Source organism: Mauremys reevesii, linkage group 3, assembly GCF_016161935.1.
Source record: "Mauremys reevesii isolate NIE-2019 linkage group 3, ASM1616193v1, whole genome shotgun sequence".
NCBI lineage: Eukaryota > Metazoa > Chordata > Testudines > Geoemydidae > Mauremys > Mauremys reevesii.
Window position 1 is genome coordinate 23,068,798 of NC_052625.1, and position 11,265 is coordinate 23,080,062.

Consider the following 11,265-nt stretch of genomic DNA (forward strand, 5'->3'; position numbering starts at 1 on the left):
TCCTTGTTAAGTTTGTCTCTGTTGGAGAAGACCCTGATAGTTCAATGCTTGTACAAAGTGGTAGTGCAACTGGCACAGGAATTATTTGTCTTCACTGGAACTACTTGGACGAGTAAGTGTTCACTAATGTGAATACACATTGTGTGATCTGGTTGTAAATGAGAAATAGAACAGAAAGTTGTAAAAGCAACAAAGAATCCTGTGGCACCTTATAGACTAACAGACGTTTTGCAGCATGAGCTTTCGTGGGTGAATACCCACTTCTTCGGATGTTGCATCCGAAGAAGTGGATATTCACCCACGAAAGCTCATGCTGCAAAACGTCTGTTAGTCTATAAGGTGCCACAGGATTCTTTGTTGCTTTTACAGATCCAGACTAACATGGCTACCCCTCTGATACTTAACAGAAAGTTGGAGAACAGGTATTTGAGCAGCTAATGGGCTAATTTAACTGCTTTAGTTTTGGATTGTCTGAGAGAAAATGAACAACTTTTTGGACCATTATTGTAATTCCAAAATGTCACAAATCATCCTAAAATCTCTCAGCAGTTGAACAAATAATTGTGAGCAGGGGAGGGACTGACTGGAAAATTATTGTCTGTAGAGATGGTACATAAGGCAGGTAAGTTCTTGGTGGATTTTTGTGTCTGAGTTTTTTTATGGTATCAAAACAGGTACCGGTTTAGTCCCGCACACCAGCTACCTCACAAGAACACAGGAAAGCGGAGCCACTACATCACAAAGATACCAGGCCAATCTCTCTTTGGTGTAACAGTTCACATGTTTATTTTATTTATTTATTTTTAATGTCCCACATCTCAGTGAAATCTTCTCTCCCCATCCCACTCTCATACTGCCATGAGGTTGCTTTTTTTTTACCTATGTCGGACACAATATCCCAAGCTATGCTGGCTTCCTGGACTATAGCTCACGTCAGACTAAAAATAAATCAGAAGGGGGAAAAAATCACAGAAAAGGAAAGGTCATAGTTCCAAGGTCATGTGGGCAAAGTTCTCAGTAGTCCCCTATTTTAGTTCAGAGCATATAGACCCACATAAGCTTAATATTATATTTATGTTATTATTGAAAATTATTTATACCGTGTAACCTACTATAAACCAGCTGCATAGCACTGAACTTTAAGAAACTGTTTTTAATAATGTTTATAATAAAAGTTATGCCTCATTATTTTAAGATTTCATTAAGGACAGAATCCAGAGCAGTGGAAAAAGCCAGGCCTGGAAGGCAGTTCTCTCTAAAGAAAACAGAACAAAATGATCAGTATAGCAGAAAATATTGAATTAGCCAGTATTTCACTTTTAGATAATATTCACCTGGAAAATCAAACCATCAGTTTCTTATGACACAATAACTGATTTTTCTGAAACCCGGCTGGCACTAATTTCATTTAAATCCAGTCTTTCTAAATCTGTGTGATCCCATGAATATATCTGAAAGGGAAAAAAGTCTGTTTTCCAGCATTAAAACCATTTGATGGTACCTACAAAAATAAAATATGCAACTTTGTTGAATGAAAGTGTGTGTGTTCCTCATGGTGCCTCCTTAAGAATGCATGTTGTCATTGATGTACTCAGTGCTAGATGATTGTATTTATGGGGCATCCTAAGGATTTTCATTTGCAAACTCTTTTTTTAAGAACTTGGGAGGTCCAGTTGCAATGGTCAGAGATGGGAAAGAGTTTGCACTTGAAACAGATAGCTTATGAGACCCTTCCACTATTTTAGAATTAGAGCTATTTAATGCATGATCTGTGACTCAAAGCTCTGATCTGGCTAATCTTTATTCCACCCTTCCGCCCCACAGAATTCAAGCCCAAATTAAGCCACACCACATCAAGCGTCCATCTGAGGTTGCTGTTTTGAAGCCTATGCGAATCTAGCTTTGTTGTTACCAGTACTTCTTAGACATACAAAAATGTAACCCTAGATTTGGAATATAGATGCTCTGCCATCAAAATATAAATAATGAATTCTTTCTAAGGAAACTATATGTTGCTAAGCAAAGCTATGCATTGAAGTCTATCAGTAATAGACATGACCAGATATTGAATTCCCCTACCTGGCCTTAGCTATTGCTCTTTTTTCCACATCAAATTCCTGTCCTACCCATGGGTAAATCTGGTTCTGGAAGACTCCCATGTTCTTATGCCACCTTCTTCTAAAGCTATATTGGACTTAGATTCACCCAAACATCACAAAAATAATGTTGCCCCTGAAGAGTCAGGTATATGGGCTCTGCACACTGACCAAATCAAAATGAAATCTCTCCATCCACTGCCTGCCCTCCTGTCCCTTTGGATCTTGTCATGACATCACCCTTGGGGCTGAGGGGCCTTCACTGATCCAAGGTGGATCCTGTGCTGGCTGTACACAGTGCCATGCTTGCTGTTTGCAAATGCCCCTCATTTCAGTCCCAACGTTTCCTATTTTCCAAGTAAATTTGATGCCCCCTCACTCTTATTGTTGGAAATTATTAAAATAAGAAATAAAAAGTCATGAAATGGAGGTTTTAGGAAGAGCCATTTACATGACTGAATCATTGAATCCCACATTTTGACTGGGAGAGGTTGAGAGGAATGCTGTCTGCAGTTTGCTTTCAGATCACAGGGCTTGGTACCCAAGGGCTGAGGTTTTCAAAGGTGTCTACGAGAGTTGGGTGCCTAACTCACTTGATTTCATTGGGAGTTGGATGCCTAACTCCTTTAGGTGTCTTTGAAAGCCCCAACCAGGAATATTATCTTTAATCTTTCTTTGGCACGCAGGACTCAGGGTGAATTACTGATGTACCCATCCAAACCACAGAGCTCTGAATTCTGCTAGGTGGCATCGGAAGATGTGGAAATGAGTCTCGCCATCCTGTAAATCAGAATTACTCTTGCTAGAATTGATTTGGTGGAGGAAGGCATTTCATACACTGAATGTTAGTGTCTGTTGCTTGATGGGATCAATTAATTTTTTTACTATCTTTCAACCCTCTTTGAAGTTCTATAAATAGTCTAAGCTAATAGAAACTTTTTATATAAATATTGGGCATGCAGATCCCTTACGAGGTTATTTAAAACAAAATAGGAAATCTACTATAATATGTTTGTTCAATTGAAAAGGAAATTGAACCACAGTGAACTATGTGGCTCTGACTCTGACAGCTGCAAACAATTCATAGTTAAAATGACTCCGGATAATTCCCAATTTTATTTACCTATTTTTATTTTTTACGGGTTAGAGGGTTCAGAATGACCTTGAATTGAAAGCTTGTACATGTCCTACTGCTTCCTTTGACTGTGTCCAATATTGCCTCAAAGGTGATGATGTAAAATGCTGGAGAAAAAGCCTGTCCTATCATTGGTGTCAGCATCTGAGAGGGAAGGAATAACATGAATATAGATTTGATTTAGTCAACACTTCCCTGTGAGAGAGAATTCAAATATTTCTAACATTGATGGCAAATATAGCACTATGGAAAATTTATGTGAGGGGTGATCTGAGGGAGCACAGAGGTCATTAATGTTAGAACAAGCACAATCCTTGGTAGCTTTTCTCTTAATTTCCTGGCCCCTCTATGACTATTTTTGGTGCAGCACCTCTCTTTGCAGCAAATATTTCACAGACAGTGCTGAGGGCAATATAAAGTTGCTGTTAAGAGCAGCAATTCATTCTGGAGAGACAAACAGACATAAACCCTCAATTGTAGCAGAAAACTGAGGTATTAGTGGCTTTTTTTTAATTTACATTTTCCATGTTAGTTCACCTCTAGATCCCAACAGTGTGACTTACTAATTAATTACTATTATTATCTAATGGCAGTGAAAACTGAAATTACTGCCTGCCTTAAGCATAATAAAATTGACAACAAATTCATAGTTTGTGAATCGCTTTCTCCTACAGTTCTGTTCACAAAGAGAAGAGCATGGTACCGTGGTTTGATGCAAGCCATCCTGCACACAGCACCATCTGTCATAGCTTGGTATGGTTGTTGTGGAGGCAATGACCTCATCTCTACAAAGGGGAGGGTCGGAGAGGGGGATGGGAAGGAAGTAGTGCTCTTGGTGGGTGTTAAGGGAGTGACACTGCTTGGTTTTAAGAGAGTCTTGTCCTGTTCTCTTGGCACTACAGCAGAGAAAGTGTTTTGCCTGCTAAGTCAGTGATGTTCCTTTTCAAGCAGGAGCATGGGCACTATTTTTTGTCTTTCATTACAAGTATCTCTGTGCTAAGTGGTAACATGGATGCAACAAAAGCAGCCAATAGAATTGTAATTTTATCAGTTGTGTGCCGAGCAAACAAGTATTTTGGTGTTTTTGCCTCAACGTTTTTCTACAAAAATGGAAGGCAACTTTTTCCCCATTTTTTTCCAGAGCATTAATGACTTGGGGGCCACTGAAAAAGAGGTTCACAGCCTCACTGGAGATAAGCATCTTAAAGTTTACAGCCAAGATTCAAAAACATGTGCCTAAAGTTAGACTCTGAAATTCTTATTCAGGTGACTAAATCAGTGACCTGATTTTCCCATTAGGACTGCACATCAGCTGGTGCTCATTCCTCAAGCAATGAGCAAGGTGATGCAGCACCAGAGACTCATAAACTCATAGACTCAGATACTTTCAGATAAGAAGGGTCCATCATGATCATCTAGTCTAACCTCCTGCACAGGCCACAGAACCTTGCCCACCCTCTCCTGTAATAAACCCCTAACCTCTGGTTGAGTTACTGAAGTCCTCAAATCATAGTTTAAAGAATTCAGGTTAATCGGATTGAGGTTCCTATAACTTGGGAACTTTTGAAAATGTTGCCCAATAATGGGACTGCAGGAAGACCTACAGAGAGTCAGTATAGAGTGGTCATTTTGAACTGCATCACTGGCAATTTTCTGGTCAGACAGCTGATGAATATGACCCCTGGAGGATCTCTGCAGTGTGAGAGGAATATTCAGGTGGCATAGAGCTAATGTAAAAGCTCCTACATCACCCCCACCAGCTGCCCGTATAGGGGGTGTGACAGGTCACACGTATATTGGATTACTAGCTGTGGTTTTGGGCCTTTGGTGGCCAGTGTAAACTGAAACAGCCCAAAGGCCATTTTAAACTGTCACAGGGGTGAGCCCCACACCTCAGTATTCCCTGAACTCAGAGAATTCAAAGGCGCACTTTTGAAACACATACACATCTCCGTGACTGAGTCCACATGCAAGTCAACCAGACTCCAGGATCTGGACTGTAGCAATGTCTCTTGACTAGAATTAAATCGCTGAAGCAATTGTCCACTACAGGTGCATGTGACTGTGTGTACGTTTGTGGGTATAAAAATTACTCTCTTCCCTGATCTGAACCAGTGGGTGGTCACTAATGTTTAGAACAAAATCAATATGTAAAAAAAAAGAAGAGTTTATAAAAGAAAGAATGACAATGAATAGGTCACTCACTCAAACGGGAAGTTAGCATCATTACAAAGCTCAGAAGAGGGTTTTAATTTAGAGTCTAAATACCAGGGTGATTGGGAGCTGCACAGAAAAATTAGATAACATTAAATTACTTTAGACAGACAAAACGTATAGGTCATATCAAGGAAGTCAACTACAATAAACTGTATTGAATGTTCTATGCCACTCAAAAGTATACAAAAGAAAACAAAAACAAGCTGCCAGCCAAAATTACCAATGTAGTCCCATTTAACAAAACAAAACAAAAAAATCAATATTACAATAGGATGCTGGTAATGAAAGAAAAAACACAGTAGTATCTCAGTAAAGATTAAATATTACAAGATTTTAAATGGAGAAACACAGTCATTTTAGACAAGCAAATATGACCACAGCAATAATGGGGGCCAAGAGATAGTTTAGAATAAGTGCCTGCAGCTTCCAGCAAAGCCAACGGGACCAACAAATATGCATCTCAGAGCAAAATTCGGCTCTAGGACTTGAACATGAATAATTGTGGCAGAGAGAGACAGAATGTCCCAGAAATAAAAGACTTGCTCATTAGAAACCCATCTAGCCAAAGCCATGGGGGAGATCCTTAAGGAAAATCTCTATCAGTCTTTATTTTCAAGAACCTTGAATCAGTCTTGCAATTTTTTTAAGCACTGAAGCTATTTATTAATAATGATATTTTGCGCTTTTATCAAGAAATTCAAGTACTTCATTAAGTAAGTCTCACAGTGGCCCACATCCTGCTCCCATTGACATCAATGGTAAAACTCCATTTAACTTTAATGGCGCAGGATCAGGCCTACTGTGTGATAGTAGGTACTCTTATACCTTCTTTCAAGCAGGGAAATTGTAGCATAGAAATGTCAAAGTGTCAAACTCATGCAATGAGTCAGCAGCAGAGCTGGGAATAAAATCCAAGAGTCCTGACTCCTGGTTTTCTGCTTTACCCATCAGCCCATCTTGCCTCCCAAATGTTAGCATAATTAAACAATATAAGAATTAGAGAAAAATTATGAACTTTTCTTTTTGGATATAATCCAACATGTATCAAAAAGAAAAGATGGTAGCTGTTGTATATTCCTTAGAATTCTAGTCTTTTCCATAATGCCAACAAAATAGGTATTTAGGTGGAAATTTACCTGCAGCTTACAAAGTTCTAATGCTCCTTCACTTTTCAATATCATGATCTCAATAGCAAAAGGCTTAGTGAACAATTAGTGCTTTATAACCGATGAAAGAACTATATATAAATGTAATAAATTGGATCAGAGACATAGAATGGATATTCAGAACCATATGAGAACAAGGTAGAAATTAGTAGGTTAAATATACTGATGATACCTCCAAAAAAGATCACAGAGCATAAAAAAAGCAACCATGAGTGCCAGGGGCGGCTCTAGGCATTTTGCCGCCCCAAGCACGGCAGGAAGGCTGCTTTCGGCGGCTTGCCTGCGGGATGTCCCCGGTCCTGCGGATTTGGCGGCACGCCTGCGAGAGGTCTGCTGAAGCCGCGGGACCAGCAGACCCTGCACAAAGGCAACCTGGCTGCCGCCCTCGCGGCGACTGGCAAAGCACCCCCTGTGGCTTGCCGCCCCAAGCATGCACTTCGCGTGCTGGTGCCTGGAGCCGCCCCTGATGAGTGCACAGCTGGCTTCAGTGAAGATTCAGGCAGCTATCACTGCTAGGAAAGAAAGATCATGAAGGAAACCAGAACAAATGAAACTAATAAGGGAACCTTCAGAAAAATTTAAGTCTAAATGATAGGTGAAAGAAACTGCCCATATCTGTATTATGATAAGGCCACTGAATCAGGCAAATGATGCAATATTTAAAGGAATGACCCCTACCATACAGCAAACACAACAGCCAGTGATAGAGGGGAAATCACTGAATGGCAAAATCTACCACCAGAAAATAAAGAAGAATGTCTTACTGAACTATGGCAAAAGTACTGCAAAATCCCAGAGACCGTGAAAACTGGGATGAGGAGAGAAGATGAAAAATACTAATTAAAGGAATAACTCCAAACCCACAATGTGCAAATTGGTTATAAATAAGGTCCAAACCAGAAAAAAAAATGACAAACAATATGCCCCATAGCCAATAGTTCTGTCAGAGACTCAGCACTCTGCCCATTACAGTCACCAGCCTGAAACAGGAAAATAACCAGCACATACCACTGGCAAGGGTACATACACTCGCTGCGAGGTTGTATATGTGAAAGTATGTTCCCCCATGTCAAGGACACTTTTTCATCATAGATAGGATGTTGTAGGGAAGGAGAGGTAATGATAAAGCTAAAGAAAAAGATGCAGAATCACAGGATACATGACTTTTGTGAGCACCATGATAACGTTACTTTTATTGTGAAAACAAGACTAGGATGTTTGGGGATTTGCAAAACAGGTATACAAACAGATAGTGGTGAGTTACTGAGCAGAGACTGCCAGTAAAGTCGTCAATTAATACCAGTTGTAGTGGATTTTGGAACATGAACCCTTCTTTGGTGGGAATTGTTCTGAGACCATCAAACCCATATCACATACAGGATAACAAAACCTACCTACTGGTACAACATTTCTGTGGCAGTTAGCATTGGAGCCAAAATCAGGTTTATTACAGAAACTCAGTTGCAAACTTAACTACAAGAATGAACTAACTTTCACCACTCCATAATTCCTGAAGAGACATATGTGATAGTGAAAATAATTCCCACTCTCTTTATTAAAGTTTTGATACAATTAAATCAATGGAGGCCCTTCCATTGAATATTATGGGAACTGCCACAAATTATACAGATGACATTAGATATAAAGCTAGTAAATCTACAATACATGCAACAACTCTCCATTAACCGGAAATAATAGCATTTACAAATAATGGACACATGCATGTATAAAACTGTCACAAAACCCAGTGCTATCTGGTACACATTTTCAATCCTCTAACTTCAAGATGTAGAAGCACATTGTCTTCTCAAAATTTCAGAGGTTTGCAGTCATAACTTTTAAACCCCGTTTTAACAAACAAAATCATGAAGAGAAAATTGGAGAAAATGATTGTTTATTAAATCATAATCTCACAACAGCTTAACTCAGTTTTGTCTGAGAATTGCAACAAATTTGCATCTTTACAGTAACTTTCAGTCACACTTATGAAAAAGGCAATGCCTTTATTTCAATGAGTTTTTCGATCACAATTTTTTGCACAGAGTTTAAGCTATTGGTATTGAGAAGTTAAAATGAGCCTTCCTATCATAAGAAATATTTTCTGTAATATTTGCTACAGAAAAAAACAACAAGGAAATGAAATATGAACAAAAATATTCAAATATGTATTTAAAAACAAGTTAGACAAGAGAAGGCCAGTAATTGAAAGGTGTGACAACTACAAACAGAGCCAAGTTACTAAAAGGGTTAGCCATTTAAATGGCCAAGTTAAACATGACACAGTTAAGGTTAAGTTAGTTCTGGTGACATATATAAGCCCACATTGGGGGGAGAGGGGGAGCTAAGTTAGCCTCAACAGTGTCTTGTTTATCTTGGCCATTTTAGTCACTAACCGTTTTGTAGGTTGGCTATATTTGTAGACATCACACCTTTCTGCACATTCTTAACACTTGGCATCCTTGTATATCTTAAATGTTGTAATCAAAAATCACTTTTTTGTTTAGAAAAATAATAAGCGGTAAGAATGGAATCCTAGGGAGAACAGCAAAAATCGGATATAGAAATGAAAATACACTCCCATCTCCAAACAATGTGTGAACTCCCAGATGTGTGAAGTAAAGTCAAACATCCAATTAATTACATTTTTTTTTATAGAGGATTGGACAGATCAGGGAACTGGCAATAGAATTCACTGCCTCTAGATCATTCATTTAAAGCCTGCAGGGATGGTGATGACTAAAAATTGCTGCCATCTGATGGTAGTTTGTGATTTGTGATATGAATGCTAGGGATGGTTGACATTTTTCTATCAAAACCATTTTTGACAGAGAATTGGAATTTTAACTGAACACCATTTTTTCATGAAAAGTTTCTGCTTTTTGCTGAAAATTTCAATCTTTTTGCCTAAAAACCAAATCCCCCCAAAAACCAAAATGTTTAGATTCAGCTGTTCTGTCATAGTGACTTATGGGAGCTGCAGTTCAGTTTCCTCAGGTCCCCATTCTCCTTTATGGGCCAGGTTACCCAGCTAAACTGCAACATTCCTGATGCACCAAGGCCAGGGACTCTTATGATGCAACTGCCTCTGCTCACCAGCAGGAGAAACCATGGTGTATCATGGGAGTTGGAGTCTGACCACAGAGCCTGGCCTATGGAGGAGAATGGAAGCATGAGGCACATGATTACAACTCCCATAAGGCACCATAGCAGCATTCCTGAATTGAAATATTTCTGTTTTTGAAATATTTTGATTTTTCACCAAAAAGTGACACTTTTCTATGGAAAATTTGGATTTTTTTTTCATTTTTGTTAAAAATTTCCACAGGAAAAAGCCCATTTTCTGACTAGTACTAATGCATGAGCAACATCTAGTTTGTAGGTAGCAGAATGGAGATTATTGAATTACTGCAACCTGAGCTTTTATCTCCTCTGTGGATAAATGGCTGGCTTCCATTTTCAGGGCTGGCTATTTGGTACCTTCCTCAACCACCTCATTCACTAACAACACTACTCATTTGTCAAGAAAAGAAATAATTTTAGGACAAAATACTTGGCAACTACAGGATTAACTCAGCCATTAGAAGCTGGAATAACATTTATGAAATATATTGTTCACCTGCAAGATGGCGTTAACAGACTCCAGAACCCTCACAAACCTTGAGGTTCTCACAGCAATTTAGAAACATCTTATATTAAAATGAATAGAGAATATGTGCCTAAATCCCTTTAACCGCTTAAAAAACCTCAGTCTATAATGTATTTTACCTAAATACAAAATATGCATAACAGATACTGAAACCAATTACTCTATGCGCCAGTCTTGCAAATTAATTCACCTACAGTGAGAAAATGGTCCTGACTGGCATGCAGAGCGGTTTGGTTTTTAAATTGATTCATGTAGCAGCATTAACAATAATGAATGTATACCAACAATGCTGAACAGAATAGAATCCGCATAAATGTTACTTTCAAGTTCTGTGGTATAAAAAATAATAGAGCCCTGCATGGATACAAAATGTATATATCTGTGGATGTGGATATCCATGGATATAAATCTGTATCTATGGAGCTGCAGGGCTCCTCCGGGAACCACAGCAGCAAAAGCAGCAGCCTGTTGGGCGACCGCTCCAGGAGCCAGTGCCCCACGCCAGCAGCTCCTCCAGCATGGCTGTACCGCTCCAGCCCTGCTCCCAGCCCTATCCACTGCACTAAGGCAATGAGGGATAGCTGTCAGTGAGCCTGGTGGGGGGCTGGGGGCAGTACAGCCACACTGGTGGAGCTGCTGGCAAGAGATGCTGGCTCCTGGGAGTGGCAGCCCCACAGGCTGCTGTTTTCACCTCTGCAGTTCCCAATAGAGCCCTGCAGCTCTGTGGATACTGATTTATACCCGCGGATATCCACATCTGCAGATATAAATTTTGTATCTGTGCAGGGCTCTGTAAATAAATCCTTCTCTCTGTGTCCATTTTTATCTATATGTGCATGTTGAGGGGGAATATTTTTGTGCTCTGAACATTCTCCTTGTTTTTCAGATCATTTCCTGGCCTATGTCCTAAAATGCTCTTGCTTCTTGTGGTCTTTTCACATTTTTAACTTGAGTGATCTTCATTTGATTTTCTGTATCCTCATCCTGCATGTTGGGTAAGTGATA